At 38.3% G+C, this 19,381-nt stretch overlaps 1 protein-coding gene across 5 annotated transcripts in view; it reads left to right on the plus strand.

Annotated features, from left to right (window-relative positions):
• Window positions 1–19,381, plus strand: part of NCOA3 (nuclear receptor coactivator 3) — a 140,733-nt gene that overhangs the window by 59,958 nt on the left and 61,394 nt on the right. For 4 of the 5 annotated variants that reach the window (XM_027623788.1, XM_027623791.2, XM_027623789.2 and 1 more), the window contains exon 2: window positions 14,865–14,946. The exons of the other annotated variant lie outside the window; for it this stretch is intronic. The gene's annotated coding sequence lies outside the window, so the exon portion shown is untranslated. The remainder of the gene's footprint in view (window positions 1–14,864; window positions 14,947–19,381) is intronic. 5 annotated transcript variants of the gene reach the window in all.

The raw sequence follows: 19,381 nt of genomic DNA on the forward strand, positions 1-19,381 counted from the left end.
GAACCAGTTGAGAGTAAATTGCAGATATGATGCCCTTTACTCCTAAATGCTTTAGTATATATTTCCTCAAAACCATTTTTTACGTTATTACATTGTAGTTACAAAAATCATGAAATTTGGGGCACCTGGGTGGCTCAGTCATTAAGCATCTGCCTTGAGCTCAGGTCATGATCCCAGGGTCCTGGGATCCAGCCCCACATCGGGCTCCCTGCTCCTCGGGAAGCCTGCTTCTCCCTCTCCCACTCCCCCTGCTTGTGTTCCCTCTCTTGTTGTCTCTCTCTCTCCGTCAAATAAATAAATAAAATCTTTTTAAAAAAATCATAAAATTAATGTTACAGTATCTATTCTATAGATCTTATTCCGCATCTCACCAGTTGTCCCTATAATGTCCTCTAGAGGGAAGGAAAATCCAAGATTGCACACATTGCATTCAGTTGTTAGGTCTCTTCAGTCTTCTTTAACCTGACAGTTTCTTAGCTATCTTTGTGTTTCATGGTATTGATACTTTTTTTTCCTAAAGATTTTATTTATTTATTTGACAGAGACATAGCGAGAGAAGGAACACAAGCAGGGGGAGTGGGAGAGGGAGAAGCAGGCCCCCCGCTGAGCAGGGAGCCTGATGTGGGGCTCGATCCCAGGACCCTGGGATCATGACCTGAGCCAGAGGCAGATGCCTAACCATTGAGCCACAGGCGCCCCTCTTGAATGAATTATTAATATGATTTTGCAAATGGTGATTTTCTAGTTCCATCATTACTTTCTATATTTATTAGTTGGCTTTGTACTGTAAGGAAGAGCTTTTCCTTTGTGTGTAAATTTTCATATTATGATTTGATGATTAGCTTTTTAATGGATTATAATCCTTTACCATTATTATCTTGGTGCTCAAATTGTATGAGATTTGTCCAGTTGATGATTAACTTTGGTTATGGGTTTTTGTTGTTGTTACATGGCATCTACGGAAATATGCTAATTTTTAATGTATCTCTTTAGGCTTCTGGATTTTGTGTTGTACTTAGGGGAAAGTCTCTTGCCTTAACTCTGACTCCCCACTCTTTTTTTTTTTTCCGGTTTTATTATCGTTTTTTATTTTATTTTTTAATTTTTTATTGTTATGTTAATCACCATACATTACATCATTAGTTTTGGATTCCCCACTCTTGATTATCTAAGTTCCATGATCTTCTAACCTTTGCTGCTTGCCTTCTAATCATTCCATTGCTTGGAAGCACCATACTTGGGGAGTGGCTGGGAATGGAGTGAAGAAGGTGCAGAGAAGAAAAAGGTACATAGTGTAGTGTTTGCTGGCATAGCCAAAAACACAACCATTAAGGCACCGACACTTGTGGAAATGGAAATTCTTAAGTGTCATCACACTTCCCCTTTTCAAGCAGTGTGCTAAATTATTTAATCTTCTCCTGATGATACACAGGGCGTTAGGAGCATTATTATTTTTTTTTTTTTGCTGTGGGTGATACCTCTTGTACCTTCTGAATTAGGATTATTTCTCTTTAGACAGAATGACTGTAGTCTAGACCACTTCATTTTTTTTTTTTTTTTTAAAGTAGGCTCCATACCTAGCATGGAGCCCAGTGCAGGGCCTGAACCCACAACCCCGAGATTAAGACATGAGCTGATATGCAGTAGCTGGACATGTAACAGACTGAACCAGCCAGGTGCCCCTAGACCACTTTAATTTTAAGAGTTTCTGTGTTTCCTTATTATTTTAACTTTTATTTTCTATTTCACTTTTGTTTGCCAGCCATTTAACTGTATTGTCTTGCTGTTGTCAATACTTTATTGCTTCTAATAGCCTCTCCCTTCTAATATGCTATTGCTTCTTTTTTTTTAAATGTCCTTGTTTCTTTTTTTTTTTTTAAAGATTTTATTTATTTATTTGAGAGAGAGAGCACAAGATGGGGGAGGGTCAGAGGGAGAAGCAGACTCCCCGCTGAGCAGGGAGCCCGATGCAGGACTCGATCCTGGGACTCCAGGATCATGATCCGAGCCGAAGGCAGTCGCCTAACCAACTGAGCCACCCAGGCACCCGCTATTGCTTCTAATAGCCTCTCGCTTCTAATATGCTGTGAAGTTGGGAAACCAGATACAATTCTAGTAAGCTGGGTTTAAATAAAAAATAAAATCAAGTGTGAGGCCCTGGGAGTTTCTCTTAATGAATGGATGGGCTGTATATTTTTTGTACCCAGAGACATGGCTTTTCTTGACATATTGGTGGTAGTGAAGATCTCAAATCAGTCTTTTTAACTGCCATTTGAGATAGGTAGGGCAAGAGATGTTATCCTTATTTTATAGAGGAAGAAACAGGTGGTAGTCATATAATTGGAAATAAGGAGAGCTGGAATTTGAATGCCTTTTCCCTCCAAATCCATGAAATAAGTATTGTTTTTAGTAATATTTCTTTGCCTCATTCATTACTAATACTTCTCTAGAGAGCCGTACTGTTTACTGGTTTTAAGTGTGGTTTTTTTATTGACTCGATTAAACTTAAATTTTAAAATGGAACACATCACTTTTTAGGCGGATTATCTAGCACATAATTGGTAAGTTCCTATTGGTCTATCGTGTGGGTCCCAGACTAAACGTGGGAAGAAGATTGAGACTTGTTGGACTTAATAATATAATAAAATAGATAATTGATTAATAATACTTAGTTTCATTGTCTCTTAGTGCTGTCGTATTTAGTGCTTTCTGCTTGTAATTGTCTTTGCATAGTTTGTTCCTTTCAGTTCTCAGTTAAATATTGTATCCTCAGAGAGCTCCCCTTCCTGGACCTGAAATCACTTTCCTCTTTCTACTTTCCCCCTTTTCTATATTGTATCACCCTATTTCTTTCCTTTATGGCACTTACCAGTTTCTGGAAATATTTGTTTATTTGCTGTTTGTTAATACCCAATAAAATGTATACGCTTCGTGATTTTTATCCTTTTTCCATCTTTAGAGTTTATCTCATCTGAAAGGCATGTGTTAAGTCTTTATAGACTTTGCCATGCTTAGGGACTAGGCTCTCTGAATTTAAGGACTTCTATGAGGGCCTCATGCATTGTTTACCTTTGTATCTACAGAACCTGGAATGGCAGTAGTGTACAATGTGGTATAATTCCAGCAAACATTTGTGAAATGAATGGAGGATTTCCACTTGTTGGGACTATGTGGTAGGCACTGTTAATGACATCCTGTTAGCTTTTTCACTTGAAGGTATGGTTGAGACTTATAGTCCAATGTGCTTTTATTTATTTATTTTTAATTTTTAATTTTTAATTTTTTAATTAATTAATTATTTTTAAAGATTTTATTTATTTGACAGAGAGATAGAGAGCACAAGTAGGCAGAGTGGCAGGCAGAGGGAGAGGGAGAAGCAGGCTCTCTGCTGAGCAGGGAGCCGGACATGGGGCTCGATCCCAGGACTCTGGGATCATGACCTGAGCCGAAGGCAGCCGCTTAACCGACTGAGCCACCCAGGCGCCCCTTATTTTTAATTTTAAAAAAAAAAATATTTATTTCGGGGGGGGGAAGAGAACAGGAGCAGAGGGGAGGGGCAGAGGGAGAGGGAAAGGCAGACGTCCAGCTGAACAAGGAGCCTGTCATGGGGCTTGATCCGAGGACCCTGAGATCATGACCTGAGCCACGCCAAAGACAGACTCTTAACCGACTGAGCCACCCAGGTGCCCCTCCAATGTGCTTTTAAAAGAGTATATGGTGGGGAGTCCCTGGGTGGCTCAGTTGGTTAAGTGTCCAACTCTTGGTTTTAGCTCGGATTATGATCTCAGCTTGGACTCCACACTCTGTGCGGAGTTGGCTTCAGATTCTCTTCCTTTGCCCCTCCCTTCTGCTTTCGTTCTCTCTCAAATAAATAAAATCTTTGAAAGGAAAAAAAAAGTATATGGCAGGGTGCCCGGGTCGCCTAGTCGGTTAAGCGTCTGACTCTTGGTTTCGGTTCAGGGCACGGTCTCAGGTTTGTGAGATTGAGCCCCGGGTGGGGCTTGGGGCGCAGCACAGAGTCGGCTTGAGATTCTCTTTCCCTCTCTTTCTTCCCCTCCCGCTTGTGCGTGCGCATCCGCTCTCTCTCTCAAATAAGTTTTTTTTTTTTAAGATTTTATTTATTTATGTGACACAGAGAGACACAGCGAGAGAAGGAACACAAGCAGGGAGAGTGGGAGAGGGAGAAGCAGGCTTCCCGCTGAGCAGGGAGCCTGATGAGGGGCTCGATCCTAGGACGCCAGGATCATGACCTGAGCCAAAAGCAGATGCTTAAGGACTTGAGCCACCCAGGCGCCCCAGTAAATAAATCTTTTAAAAAAGTGAAAGAGCATGCAGCATAGTTACATTATTGCTGAGTAATAATATCATTTTATATGGTGTAATACTTTGAATTTTTTGTAATAGAATTTTTCAGTTGTGGGATGGCCAGTCTGTCTAGTTTGATGCTATAGAAATTATTTGATTTTTTTAGAAATAATCTGTGAACCTTACAGAATGATTCTCAAACTTGTATCTGTGAGCCACTCTGAGCAGAGCAAAAAGTCATGCAGGCCAGTATTTTGTTTGTTTTTATTTTATAGCCAGTGCTTCCTTTCAGGTTCTATTTTTGGCATAGAAGCTGCATTGGTACAAGACCTCCTGACCCTCGTTGAGTGTGTCTTACTTGCCAAGTAAGGAACACATTGGGTACTTGGTTAAAACTAGGGGAGAGGAATGATATGGTTGGAGATGTGCAGGAATGATTGCACCTCCTTCACCCTGATGTATATGACAAGAAGCTAACTACTGCTTAATGCTTTGCTTTGTTCTATTTTTGGAATATCACATGGTCGAACAAAGATTGCATAGAGGCTAGGAGAGATTGAGGAAAAATTTACCCCTCTGAGTGCCTCACAAGGTGTTTTGAGGAAAAGAAAAGGTATATGAATAATTAATTTTACCCTTTGTCCATTTTTAGAATTTGCCTCATTTCAAAGGCAAGTGATCAGGTCTTGTTGAATGAACCCTTCTGAATGCCTACCTCTGCCATGCCCAGTAACTAGATTGTCTGAATTCAGGGACTTCTTGTGGTATTTTTTACTTGGTTGACTTCCTTTTCCTAAAATGATTTAAAAAGCCCTTCGCATATATGGAAAGCTCTGTGCCTATTAAATAATAGCCCTTTCTTGCCAGTCCTTAAAAGGTAAACGACTTAAAAAAAAATAAAGCTGTATCCATTTATTTGAACTTGAGCATCTAACATCTGTTCAGTTTTTTGGTGGAGTTTTTGAACCAGACTTCAATCAAAATACAGTGATGGAGGGCTCCTGGCTGGCTCACTTGGTTAGGCAACTGCCTTTGGCTCAGGTCATGATCCTGGAGTTCCAGGATAGAGTCCTGCATCGTGCTTCCTGCTCAGCAGGGAGTCTGCTTCTCCCTCTGACCCTCCCCCCTCTCATGTACTCTATCTCTCAAAATAAATAAATAAAATCTAAAAAAAAATTAAAAAGAATTACAACGATGAGGAGTGTAAGGGGAGGGACAAAATTATATTCTCTATTTTATTTTTATATTAATTTTATTATGTTAGTCACCATACATTACATCATTAGTTTTTTGTTTTTTTTTTACATCATTAGTTTTTGATGTAGTGTTCCATGATTCATTGTTTTTGTATAACACCCAGTGCTCCATGCAATACGTGCCCTCCTTAATACCCATCACTGGGCTAACCCATCCCCCCCACGCCCCATATTCTCAGTTTATGTAATTGAAATACCATGCATTTGAACATGCTGATGATTAAAAAAAAAGGTATTGGGCGCCTGGGTGGCTCAGTTGGTTAAGCGACTGCCTTCGGCTCAGGTCGTGATCCTGGAGTCCCGGGATCGAGTCCCGCGTCGGGGTCCCTGCTCGGCAGGGAGTCTGCTTCTCCCTCTGACCTTCCTCTCTCTCATGCTCTCTACCATTCTCTCTCTCTCTCAATAAATAAATAAAAATCTTTAAAAAAAAATAAATAAAAAAATAAAAAAAAAGGTATTGTGTTTATTATACAAACACTTAAAATACAGAGGTGATTTGCTGATTATATGTCTCTGGAATATTGTGGTTCCAGTATAACTCCATTTGGCAGGTAGGAAAAACGAGGCACAGAAAATCAATCTAATTTATCAAAGGTTAAATAGAAAGTTAGAAAATGAGCATATAGATTTCCTTACTCAATATTTTATCCAATTAGTTGAAATGTATATAGAATCTCATAGAGGACAGCCAAAGTACTTAGTATGGTTTCCTAGCTATACATAGTAGTTGTTCAATTAAATCTTGATATTAAATCATTCAGGGAGAGGGTTTATGCTAGTTACTGATAATGTTTGTTTTGATGATATTTTTATTTTGAGTATAGAAACAGTAATACTTGTATTAATGTAGGTAAGAGGAAAATTAATTGAATTTCAGTACAAAACTTTAGCAAGTATTTTGCAATATAGGCTTTTATTTTGAATTTCTACTTTCATGACTTCAGGTTACCCTTGGTTTTTAGGTGAGAGAAATTGAATCTCTGATTCTCTTTTCTTCAAGGGCCTGTCTCTTCCTTTGTAGGCTGTTTTGCATACAGATCTTACTGTGTTAATGCTAAGTTTACTTCAGTATTTGGTATTAGATGATTTATATAATATTAGTAGTGAAATGTTTTATTTTTATTTTTTTTTTAGAAGATTTTATTTACTTATTTGGGGGAGATAGAGACCTAGATAGTGAGAAAGAGCAGGGAGGGGAGGGAGAAGCAGGGACCCAGATGTGGGGCTTGATCCCAGGACCCCAGAATCATGACCTGAGCCAAAGGCATATGCTTAACCAGCTGAGCCACCCAGGCGCCCTGAAATGTTTTAATGTATTGTAGCAGCGAAGAGATCTTTTTATTTATTTATTTATTTATTGAATGATTACTTTTGAGTAATCTTTTACACCTGATGTGGGGTTGGAACTCACAACCCCGAGATCCACCTACTGAGCTAGCCAGGCACCCTGATGATATCTTTGACATAATTTTGACATGAGCATTATATATAATGAATTAAATTTCTGTTTTTAAAAATTAATAACTGGAAATATGTTAATCTTTATATTTAACCAGGAATTCTGGGATCTTCATGTTGCCCCCTTCTTACATAGCTGCTAGTGTAGATGGAAGTTTATCTCATTGTTAATGAATGCCATCACCATTCCCTTCCCCCCATCCTTGCTTGGGAGCCTGGTTTGCCTGCAGCTGCAGTGGTAGGCATCTTTCAGGAAGTGACCTTGGCTTGTATTAATCAAATTCAGAACACACAAAAAAGCTTCTTGCTAACATGCTGACTTGATGTAAAATTTTATCACATCCATTTTCTTTCAAAATGAGGCCATCTTGTAAAAAGAAGATATACAGACGACTCCTCTAATTTAATATGTGAAAGGCGCTTCTGCAAGCCATGCTTAAAAATACTAGATTTTAAACGTAGACTTTTTTATTGGCCAATATGCATAAATGTCATGAAGGCTTGTAAGTTGTTACTAGAAAATTACTTGTTTTAATGCTGAATTAAAAAAACTCTATGTATCAGCATCAAGTTTCTTTATTTATTACTACCTTAACTGACATTAAATTGCTTTGGAAACTTTATACACTATATGGATTTATTTTGAAGTCTTTTAGTGGTCATATATTAAGTAAGGCACTTTTTTGTATTGGTTATACACTTTTGTATATTGGCACTTTTGTATATGTATATTTGGGTGTTCAGAAATAACTAGTTTCTTTTTTTTTTTTTTAAAGATTTTATTTATTTATTCATGAGAGACAGAGAGAGAGAGAGGCAGAGGGAGAAGCAGGCTCCCAAGGAGCAGGGAGCCTGATGCGGGACTCGATCCCAGGACCCCGGGATCATGACCTGAGCCGAAGGCAGACGCCCAACCATCTGAGCCACCCAGGCGCCCAGAAATAACTAGTTTCTTAATTTTGCTGGTTTGGGTAAGAAAATGAGTATCTTACATGAAATCATTTTCTTAGGTAGTGGTAGTGCCTACAGGGGCTTCTAAATAGAAGTTTAAATTTAAGTAAGACTCGACCACCTTGTATTAATGAGCAGTATTACTAACTACTGATTCACACATCTGCTTATTTAGGATTTAATTGATCATTTTGATAGAGCTGTTAATATTACCTGTTTCGCTTTTATCATGTAATGCTTCTAAGAAATGTAGTCCCTTAATGTAGTATAATTAAGGTGTGTAAAGGTACAGATCTTCATTTTACCTTTGCTCAGTGTTAAATTTTGAATGCTGAAAACAGTTATTTAATGGATTAGTTTAGTGATGTTTACTGCATTCATAGATTTACATAAAATGAATGAATGAATGAATTAGGGAGCAGTTGTGTGTATTGCCAAAGGGTTCACTCTTGAGTTTATTGTGTAAAAAGATCACTCCTTGGTACTGAAGTGTTTGGAAAGGTGAAATATGGGAAAAGAAAGCTTAAACCTTAGGAGCTGTACCTGCATTTTGGTAGATACAGAGTATGAAAAGAACAGGTATGTTGCATGTTTATATTAATGATTTGGAGAAGAGATGAGGAATTTATGCAAATAAAAAATTGGAATGTAGATAAAACTTAAATGTTTTCATTATCTGAGTTATTCTTATTATTTATTTATTTTTAAAGATATTATTTATTTATTTGACAGAGGGAGACACAGCGAGGGAGGGAACACAAGCAGGGGGAAGTAGGAGAGGGAGAGGCAGGCTTTCTGCGGAGCAGGGAGCCCAAGTGGAGCAGGGAGCCCAATGCAGGGCTGGATCCCAGGACCCTGGGATCATGACCTGAGCCGAAGGCAAACACTTAACGACTGAGCCATCCAGGCGCCCCTATCTGAGTTATTTTTAAAGCATTCACTGGAGACACAACCAACCTCTTTTTTTTCTTTATAAATTTTTAATTTAAATTCTAGTTTGTTAAGAGTGCAATATTGGTTTCACAAGCAACATTGTCTTTCATGATATTATAAATTGTTCTTAGAATTGCAATCTCTTGGAGATAAATCTTTCTCCTTAACCTAAGTTCACTCTTTGTCTTGATTTGATACTAGCATTAATGATTAGTTTATTAGATATTACAGGATAAAGAAACTGGTTTCAAGGAGAAAGATAATTACTCGATCATTTCTTCCCTCACATACCTGTTTAAAATACATGGTCTTAAGTAAAAATTGTCACCTTGAACTTAAAGTGTTCTTTGCCTCTCCCTAACCCCCTCAAAAAAGGAGAAGAAAAACCGAAAAATGAAATCCTAACAAGAAAACGAATATATGCAGTCCTGGTAGCCAATGAGTTAATGTTCTTTTGCAGCCTGAGGGGTCAGCATGCAGTCTCTGTTTTCTGATTGGCTGCTAAAAGGTGAAATTGAAACCACTGTAAACTTTTGACCCTGTAGCAATTCTTGTGGAACGCCTTCCACTGGTGGAGCCCAGAGCTTCGCTCAGCTCCCCACCCAATCCTCCCACCCCCTTTCCTGTATTTATTTTGTGTGATCGTGCAGCACTGCATGCAGTTTTTCCAAGGGCGGGCGGGGTGCAATGTGGGGAGGGGGGAAGGGGAGGCCGAACAGGCACCAGCAAGTGACTTGCTTGCATGACTGTTTTAGTAACCATGTTAGTACTTAGTACAACTCAGCCAGAGATACGGAGGCTTGTTAATAAACTGGTCTGCCAACTGGATTTTTTAGTTGTTTTCTTTAATCTCAACGTAATTTTAAAAATGCAGAATGGTTATATTACTGCCATTGTTCATCAGTGGATAGTATTGTTGTGTAAGCAAAGTGTATGGCATAGTTTCTTGGATATGTTGAGTTAAAAATAGCTTTCATTTTCAGCAACCTTTATATATCCCATTAATATTTCCTATGTCTCATGTAATTTTTACACAAATGGCTAACATTTTACAAAAGTTTTTTTCTTCTTTTTTATTATAAAGAAAGGCATTTTAGTTATGATAACTGTGGAAAATAATTGTAGAAATTATCTGTACATTTGAATTTCATTAATTCTGTCTGTCTCTTTGCTGAAGTAAGTGGTTTTGGGTTTGTTTTACAGTGACCACATCAGTCCTACGAAAAAGGCAAGGTAGTTCTCTACTCTTCTTTAATATTCTCATTGGACTCTACGTCTTCAACTTCTGGTTCTTCCTTGTATTGCTGGTGTCTGGTGCCATGTAGTGAGTGGATGCTCATCACGTATATTGCTGAATGAACGTAGTTGCATTTTGGCCTTTTGATACCTGCTTCTCCTTTTCTAATTAGTGATAGGTACCATATTTTGCTCATACTTCCTGCAGGCCAGTCATCTCCTAGGTACACAGGAAGCATTTAGTTGATTTAAATGTCTCATACAAGGTCCCTTCAAGAAGCTGGACTTCCAAAACATAGGTTTTCTGAAAGCAAGGCTTCTGTTTTCACTGCATCACTTCAGTTTTCAGGTTGACTCCATATAGAACTAAACATTTATTGTAATTTATTAAATGACTGTGTAGAATAAATTAGTATGAATCAGCTTAGTCCTTTCTAGTATATATCATGAGATAAGTAGTAATACATTGTTAGTTTTTTTTAACCCTGTCCTTACTTTACTAAACATGTATATGCTGTAATTTGAAATAATTCCTGCCTCCCTTGTAAAAAAGATTATGGTATTTAAACTTTAAATTTTAAAGTTTAAAATTTAAAATTTTAAAGTTTAAAATTTAAATTTTAAAAAAGTTTGTCATCAATATATTACCAATGTACACTTGGGTACCAAATGTATTTTTACTTACTATTTATTAAAACACATAATAATGGACTAATAGTAAAAAAAAATTAAAAAAAAAATTTTTAAACTGTAAGTTTACACAGCTCCAAAAAAGTGGTACCTCTAGAAATAATTTTAAATTTTCATATGATTTTTAACTTATATTTGGTTTTTCCCTTTCAGCTTAGCTACAGATTTGTTGGTGTTGACTCTTGCAAGTAAAATCTGTTGTTACAGTTTTGGGGAAAAAAAACCCCCAAAACAGCAACTATGTATTTGATAAATAATCTCAATTGTAAAATAATGTTTCATTTACACTAATTTTATGTAACCTTTGCCTTGAAATTGATGGGTAAACTTACTCTGTGGTGTTTTGGAGATGGGTGGGCAAGAGCCGATTTTTCCCAAAGAGGGTGATCCCCATCTCTATGATTTTTTTTTTTTTAGGGAACTGAGGAGGGATTCCCTGGGAACAATGAGCTTAATATGATTAATAGTAGAGTCCTTGTCCCCCTTCCATTTTCAACAGCAGAAGAAAAACATGTTCATGATCTTCAGTGGCCTCTTTTTGCCCAGTTAGTGTTTCCAAGCATCAGGATTATATAGTTTGGATTTTCTTCTCTGTCAGCTCCCCTCCCCCAGTTTGATTCTTTGTTCTGGCCTTGAGGCACATCTTCTCAGACTAGCTATTAACAAAGCTCAGTTTGATTTTTTTTTTCTTTCCCATTAGATTTCTACTGATGCAGGCTTTGATAATGTGGATCCCATCAGTCATATTTTTCATTAATTCTAGTAGAAAAATTAACCTCTCCCCCCCCGCCCATATTTAGTATTTTGAGGACATGTTATTTAGTTTTTGTTAGTGTGATTTTTGTTTGTGTGATGGACCGAAGTCCAAATTACGAAAAGGGGTAAGAATATGCTTACTTTTGTTAAAAGTAAAAAATAAAGTCCCAAGAAATCGGCTAGGACTGTTGGCTTTGCAGAATCTTGGTTCTAGATAACCGCAGTTTTCCAGGTCCCCTACTTTACAGTACTTTTTATTTATTTTTTAAAGTTTTATTTATTTGTTTTTTTAGATATCTTTACACTCAGCATGGGGCTCGAACTCACAACCCCGAGATCAAGAGTCACATGGTCTTCTGACTGAGCCAGCCAGACACCCCTCGTGTATAGTACTTTTTAGCTTATTGACCCCTGGCAAGGTCCTGGTAGGCAAGCCAGTCATTGATCTATGACTTTTGGGGGATCACTGTAGTCCAGCTGCACACTTCCTGGGAGGGGGACATTTTGTAGATGGTGTTTCTTTGGATCCAGGGGATTATGCGGTACAGATTAGCTTGGGTTAGCACTCCTTTGGGGTATTTCTCACCAGCAGTGTAATACTTGTATTAATGTAGGTTCTCTTGCCAACCTTCCACACTAGGCAGCAGTACTTGTTTCCTGCTTATGGTACTAGGTACATTCTGACTCAGATACCTTTTCCTATCCACCCTTCTTGTTCTGTAGGTACTAACCCTACCCCACAACCTTTGTCCTTCCCCCATAAAAAGGAGGAAAACAAAAGAACCATTTCTGAAATGAAACTTGATTTAAAACTAGGCCAGAAAGCCTTGGGCTTTCTTTACAGAAGTTCTGCCTGCTTTTCCCTTCATCTTCCTCTAATTAAATTAGATATCATAAAAATTCAAGTAATAAAACATGAATTCATTTAAATACTAAAACTGATTGTTTTTTTCCCTATTTTTTATTTGAATGTACTTGGACATTCTTAAGTTAGATGTCAGATTGTTGTTTGTTGACTAGTAATAGTTTTAATTAATTTTTAAAAAGATTTTATTTATTTGAGAGAGAGCTCGAGCTGGGAGGAGAGGGAGAGGCAGGCTCCCCGCTGAGCAGGTAGCCAGATGTGGGGCTCTATCCCAGGACCCTGGGATCACCCTGAGCTGAAGGCAGACACTTAACCGGCTGAGCCACCCAGAGGTCCCTTAATTTATTGAGCATTTATGTATCAGGTACTGATAAGTAATTTAAGCTTTTTCACTTAATCTTTGCAAGAACCTTGAGAGGATTGATCCCTGTTTTATGATCATAAATCTAAGGCTCAAAGAAGTCTTTAAGTTGGGTACCTAGCTAGTAAGTGAAAGCTGGGAGTTGAGTCTAGATGGTGGACTCCAGAGCTTCTGCTCTTAAACCGTATGCTAACAAGTAGTCATATTATTGTGGATTAGAGGATACATTCCAAGGATCCACTTCCTTTTGACATCTCATTTATAAGCTAGCGACTATACTGTAATTAGAAATAGATATGTTAGTAGATATAATAGCTCTTTTTTAGACTTTAATTGTATGGCATTTGTACACTACCTGGATTTTCCTCCTATCCTTTTGTGAACCACATATCATGAGCTTCCTTCCTACCCCTCAATTTTCTCACCTTTAAATTGGGTTTCAGATGTGCAACAGACCCTTCACATGATGCAGCTAGATTGTGGTTGGTTGTTCCTATATACTCCATGCGGATTGGCCATGGCTATGATTCAGAACTTGTAAATACATTGTTTTTTCTTGTACCCCTTCCCAACAGACCTGCCAATTCCAGCATGAACTTTAGGGTATAGTTATGGCTGTTGTCTTTATATATATACACCACTAGAATTACTGGTAGTCAGATTGTTGCTTTATTATTATATTTGGAAGTTCGTAAGGTGAAGGTGAATGTTTTATTGGCTCACTTTCTTGCTGTACCAGAGGCTGCTTCCTCAAGTGCAAGAAAGCTGTTAATATGTTCATGTATTTTATTGCAGATTATTTTTGAAGAATTGCCTTTGATTTTCTTCTCCCACTTAAAAATATTTCCTTTCTTTTTTTTTATTATTTAAAGATTTTATTTATTTATTTGATAGAGAGCAGAAGCAGAGGGAGTGGCAGGCAGAGTGAGGGGGTGAAGCAGGCCCCTGATGAGCAAGGAGCCTGATGTGGAGCTCCATCCCAGGACCTTGGGATCATGACCTGAGCTGAAGGCAGACACTTAACCGACTGAGCCACCTGGGCGCCCCTAAAAATACTTCTTGTTGGTGACCCAAGTGCAGTCTTTTCTAGAGGGGAGGAAAACATCCATGATTTTTTCCCCCTTTTCCTTTTCTTCTTCCTTGCTTGCTTCCTTTATCCATCCACCCATCCGTCTGGTAGATATTTATCTTTTTGGACTCGGATATTTAAGCATTAGTTTCTGCCACGATATTGAGAGAGATATATATTTTAAAGATTTTATTTGAGAGAGAGTGAGAGAGCGAGTGGAGTGGGAGGGGCAGAGGGAGAGGGAGCGGCAGACTTCCCACTGAGCAGGGAACCTGATGCAGGGCTCCATCCCAAGACCCTGAGATCATGACCTGAACCAAAGGCAGATGCAGAACCGACTTGAGTCACCCAGGCGCCCCTCAATATTGTTTTTATTTTATTTTTTAAAAGATTTTATTTATTTATTTGACAGAGAGAGACACAACGAGAGAAGGAACACAAGCAGGGAGAGTGGGAGAGAGAGAAGCAGGCTTCCCGCTGAGCAAGGGAGCCCGAGGTTAGGCTCGATCCCAGGACCCTGGGATCATGACCCGAGCCAAAGGCAGATGCTTCACGACTGAGCCACCCAGGCGCCCCTCAATATTGTTTTTAATTGTTATTTGTTGAGCATTCCTTTTGGACAGGTGGGGACACCCCAAATTCACATTACTGATCTGGTTTGATTACTTTTCAGGACTTGGAGTTGGTTTCCTCAACCCCTGTTTTTCATTATCCATGTTTATAAACTGTGACAAGGTATATTGTATATGTTATACCTGACTTATAAGCAGAAACAGTATTATATGGCAAAATAAGGCATCATCTCAAATTCCTAGGAAAAGACCTTGTGCTTGATATAGCATGTTTTGTTTTTGCTTGTTTCATATGTCCAGAGAAGGGAATGATGGGGAAGATTAACTTGTATGTAACTAATACTACTACTTATATTAAAAAGAAAGGGCAATAAAATTCAATACCATCCCCCCCTTTTTTGTTTGTTTTCAGGATCAAAATACTTGCTGAACAGTGGAGTCACAGACCAATAAAAATAAGCTCCTACTTGAACGTCATTTGACTGGTTAGCCAGGTAATTCACTTTTACTTTGATTTCATCCTTTGTGATTTTCTGTCTACACCCTCTGAAGATCCTGACCTTTCCTTTTATGATTTAATCTTAAACTCGTGTCATATTTCATGTTTCTCTCTTTTTTTTAGTTTTATTTATTTATTTGAGAGAGAGAGTGGAGGGAGGGGCAGAGGAAGAGACTCTTCAAGCAGACTCTCCACTAAGCGCTTTGGGCTCCATCCCGTGACCCTGAGATCATGACCTGAGCCAAAGCCAAGAGTCAGATGCTTAACCGACTGAGCCACCCAGACACCTTCATGTTTTTTTCTTTAATGATAGCATTAGTTGAATGAATGGTCTCAAAATAAGTGGATATATATGTATGTCCATATATAGGTGTATATATACAAATATAACTTTTTTGGGGAAGAAGGGAACTGTATGCTACAGTTTAATATGAGATACTACTCTCTCCTACCCCTTTTCCCTTAATGTGTGAACACTTTAATGGGGTTTATTCAAAATCTGAATCAATCCCACTTATTTTTACTATATCACCCCATGAAGACTAGTTTCTCCAGATTGCTTGTGCTGGCATATAACATCTCATCTAGCACTAGGATAGGAGAAGTGAGAATAGAAAAAGTTGTCTGATAGCCAAGAAAGCAGTTATGCTTTGCTTAAATTTCTTTTTGTTAATAATACTGTCATTCTTTTGGTTAGCTCGGCTTGAAATCTGAGTCATCTTTGAACCCCCCCCCCCCTTGCCCCTTTGATATATTAGTATTTTGGTAAACAGGCCTTACCTGGTTTTCTGTTTTCATGTCTCCTGTATTTGTACCACTTTCTGCTAATATCTTACTTCCTAGGCCAAGATCTTGTATTTGTTCAAATGTCCCTTTACTCCCTCTTATCTACTGTTTCTAGCACTTGAAATTTTGCTTAGAAAATTTCCTTAAGTATGTCCCTTTTAATTAAGCCTCTGTTTTGCTCTAAGCTTTGAGTTTCCATTCCTTGGCTTACAGAAAAAAAGTACAAACTCCCTTCTCTGACATTTGAAACAGTCCTTTATCTGGGAATCTCTCTAAACCTCCAGTCTCAGCTCTTGCTGTTTCCCTAATAAAATCCTTCAATTAATTATGATACATACCCATTATACCCATTATATTCTGAACATAGTAGAGAACTATCTCCATACTATTTATTAAAAAAAAAAAAAACCAAACTCTTTATTTGGAAGTCATTTCCAATTTACGAAATTTGCAAAAATAGAGTATAAAGAACATCTAGATACCCTTTAGCCAGATTTACGCACTTGTTTACCATTTGCATCTGTGTGTGCTCTCACTCTTTCCTTCCCTCTCTCTAAATGCATGCATAGTTCTTTTCTGAACTGTTTGAGGGTAAGTTACATTTATTGAGCTTCTTTCTTCTAATACTTCTGTATTCCCTAAGAATAGGGTCATTCTCTTATATAACTATTGTACAGTTACCAACTTCATAAATGGACACTGACACAAATGTATGGTCTGTCTTCCAGTTTGGTCAGTTGACCTAATAAAGTCTGTTAACAGCATTTCCTTTGCTTCCTGTACAGAATCCAGTCTGGGGTTGGGTACAGCATTTACTGTATTTATTTCTCTTTAGCCTCCTTTTTCCTGGAATATTTCCATAGCCTTTGTCTTTTATGGTATTGACATTTTTGAAGAACACAGCCCTTCCCCGCTTTTAATAGAATGTTCTTCATTTTATGTTTCTCTGAAGTTTCCTTGTGATTAGATTGAGGTTATGCATTCATGGCTGGAATATTGTATAGGTGATGTGACATCCTGAGAAAGAAGCACAACTTCTGGAGACACATGATTTCTTCTGTCCCTTCTTGTGATGTTAATATGGATTATTTGGCCAAGATGTTGCCAGATTTCTCCACTGTATAGTTTATTTTCCTTCCATGCAATAAGCATTTTATAGGGAGACAATGCAAATACCATGGTTCTCATCACAATTTGCCCCAGATTTAACATTCGTTGATGATTCTTATCTGATCTTACTTTTCACTGTGTTGGTTCCAAAATGGTTATTTTCTGATTCCAGCATTCCCTTTATACTATGAGTCAGCCCTTGGCATTGTTCTGTAATCAAGAGCCCTGTCTGTCAGTTTGGACTCATGATTTACTAGGTTTTTCAGTTCATAAATTCATTACTCTACCTAATTATTTTGATGCTTCAGTTGTCCTAGGTTTAGAAAGTAGAACTCTTTTTTTTTTAATAAATATTTAAGCGATAGAAGAAAGTAGAACTCTTTTTTTTTGAAAGATTTATTTATTTATTTGAGAGAAAGAATGAGATAGAGAAAGAGAGAGAGAAAGAGCATGAGAGGGGGGAGGGTCAGAGGGAGAAGCAGACTCCCTGCTGAGCAGGGAGCCCGATGCGGGACTCGATCCCGGGACTCCAGGATCATGACCTGAGCCGAAGGCAGTCGCTTAACCAACTGAGCCACCCAGGTGCCCCCTAGAAAGTGGAACTCTTAATCAGTCTCCCTGTCTTTACAGGGAGGAAAGTGTTAGAGACTAGGATGCTGTGGGGATGGGGGGAGGTGTCCTCATTGCTCGTGGACAGAGCTAGTAAAATATGCATGCTTATGCACACATGTGCATACACCAACATACTTGTACATAAACACATTTGTAGCAACATGCATATACATAGTTTAGAAATCATGAGTTTATATCCGTATGTCCAGCTTCACTCCCTGTCTACAGGCTCTTTCTCTGCTGTTACCGTTTCATATTTTTATGTCCCATTTTATGCTGTGAGAAACCTTGGCTCCCAACATTGTCAGTGCACTTACTCATTTACTCTATCCTATAATACATCTCAAATAATTTCAGAGTCATTTTGCCCATTTCACCACAGTAAACAAACTTAATTAAAGTGGAGAATTTATATGTAGTTCTTCATTGCCTTACAACCATCCTGCCCAAGACTGAGAATGAATAAATAAATATTGTATTCTTAAATTACTTGAATCAACCTTTCCTTCTTCCTTTCTTGCTTTCCCTTTCCTCTGCACTTTCACTTCTCACTCCAACTTTCTGTATAAGGTAGTTAATGGTATTCATTGGAAATGTAATTAGGTTCATTTGTTTTTCAGTTTTTTTAAAGACTCTAATCTTTTTAAAAGATTTTTAAGGGTGCCTGGGTGGCTCAGTTGGTTAAGCGACTGCCTTCGGCTCAGGTCATGATCCTGGAGTCCTGGGATCGAGTCCCGCATCAGGCTCCCTGCTCGGCAGGGAGTCTGCTTCTCCCTCTGACCCTCCCCCCTCTCATGTGCGCTCTCTCTCTCTCTCAAATAAATAAATAAAATCTTTAAAAAAAAAAAAGATTTTTAAAATATTTATTTATTTATTTTTGCGAGAGAGAGAGAGAGAGAGAGAGAGAGAGCGCGCGCGCGAGAGAGAGCGCCCTAGTGCACAGGCCTATGTGGGGAAGGGGGAAGGGGGAAGGGGCAGGTAGAGGGGCAGGGGGAACAGCAGAGGGAGAGGGAGAGGAAGAGAATCACAAGCCAACTCCCCACTGAGCGTGTAGCATGGAGCCTGATGTGCAGTTTGATCTTTTGACCCTGAGATCATGACCTGAGCTGAAACCAAGAGTCGGGTGCTTAATTGAATGACCCACCCATGTGCACCCACCCTTTTTTAAAGTGGGCTCCATGATGGGAGCTGGAAGATCTTGAGATCATGACCTGAGCCAAAATCAAGAGTTGGTCGCTTAACTGACTGAACTACCCAGGTGCTCCCAGTTTTTTTAATGCTCCTTCTCATTCTGATTGGTTTTATTTTTGAATTTATAGAAAACAAGGATATTTCCAAAAGTTAAAATTATACAAAAGATACACTTCCCTTCTGTATCCTTTCCATCCCATTTCCCCCATTTCACATAGGTAACCAACCTTGCTGTTCCCCCAGCCCCTTTCTCATTTATTTTTTACATAGTTTCCATTATGTGCATATACCATAGTTTACTCAAGCAGTAGCCTATGTATAGGTATTATTTAGGTTGTTTCCACTATTTTGCAATTAAAATAATGCTGCAGTGAATAACCTTGTGAATATATATTTTTATATTTTGGGAGTGTACCTTCAGGATAAGTTCCTGGAAGTGAGACTACTGGGTTGAAGGGTAAATGTGTATGTAGTTTTTGTTAGATATTGTCAAATCACATTCCATAAGAATTACACCATTTTGGATTCCCAACAGCAATGTATGAGAGTGACTGTTGTTTTTAACCACAGTCACACCGCAAAAGTTCTTTAACTCAGCATAATATATTTTTTAGATGTATCTACATTATTGCATGTATCAGTAATTTCTTTTTATTGCTGAGTGGTGTTCCATTGTGTGACTACTTTCTCATTTTTGGCTACTATGATGGATAAAGCTGCTCAGAACATTC

Source organism: Zalophus californianus, chromosome 8 (genome assembly GCF_009762305.2).
Source record: "Zalophus californianus isolate mZalCal1 chromosome 8, mZalCal1.pri.v2, whole genome shotgun sequence".
Classification (NCBI taxonomy): Eukaryota; Metazoa; Chordata; class Mammalia; order Carnivora; family Otariidae; genus Zalophus; species Zalophus californianus.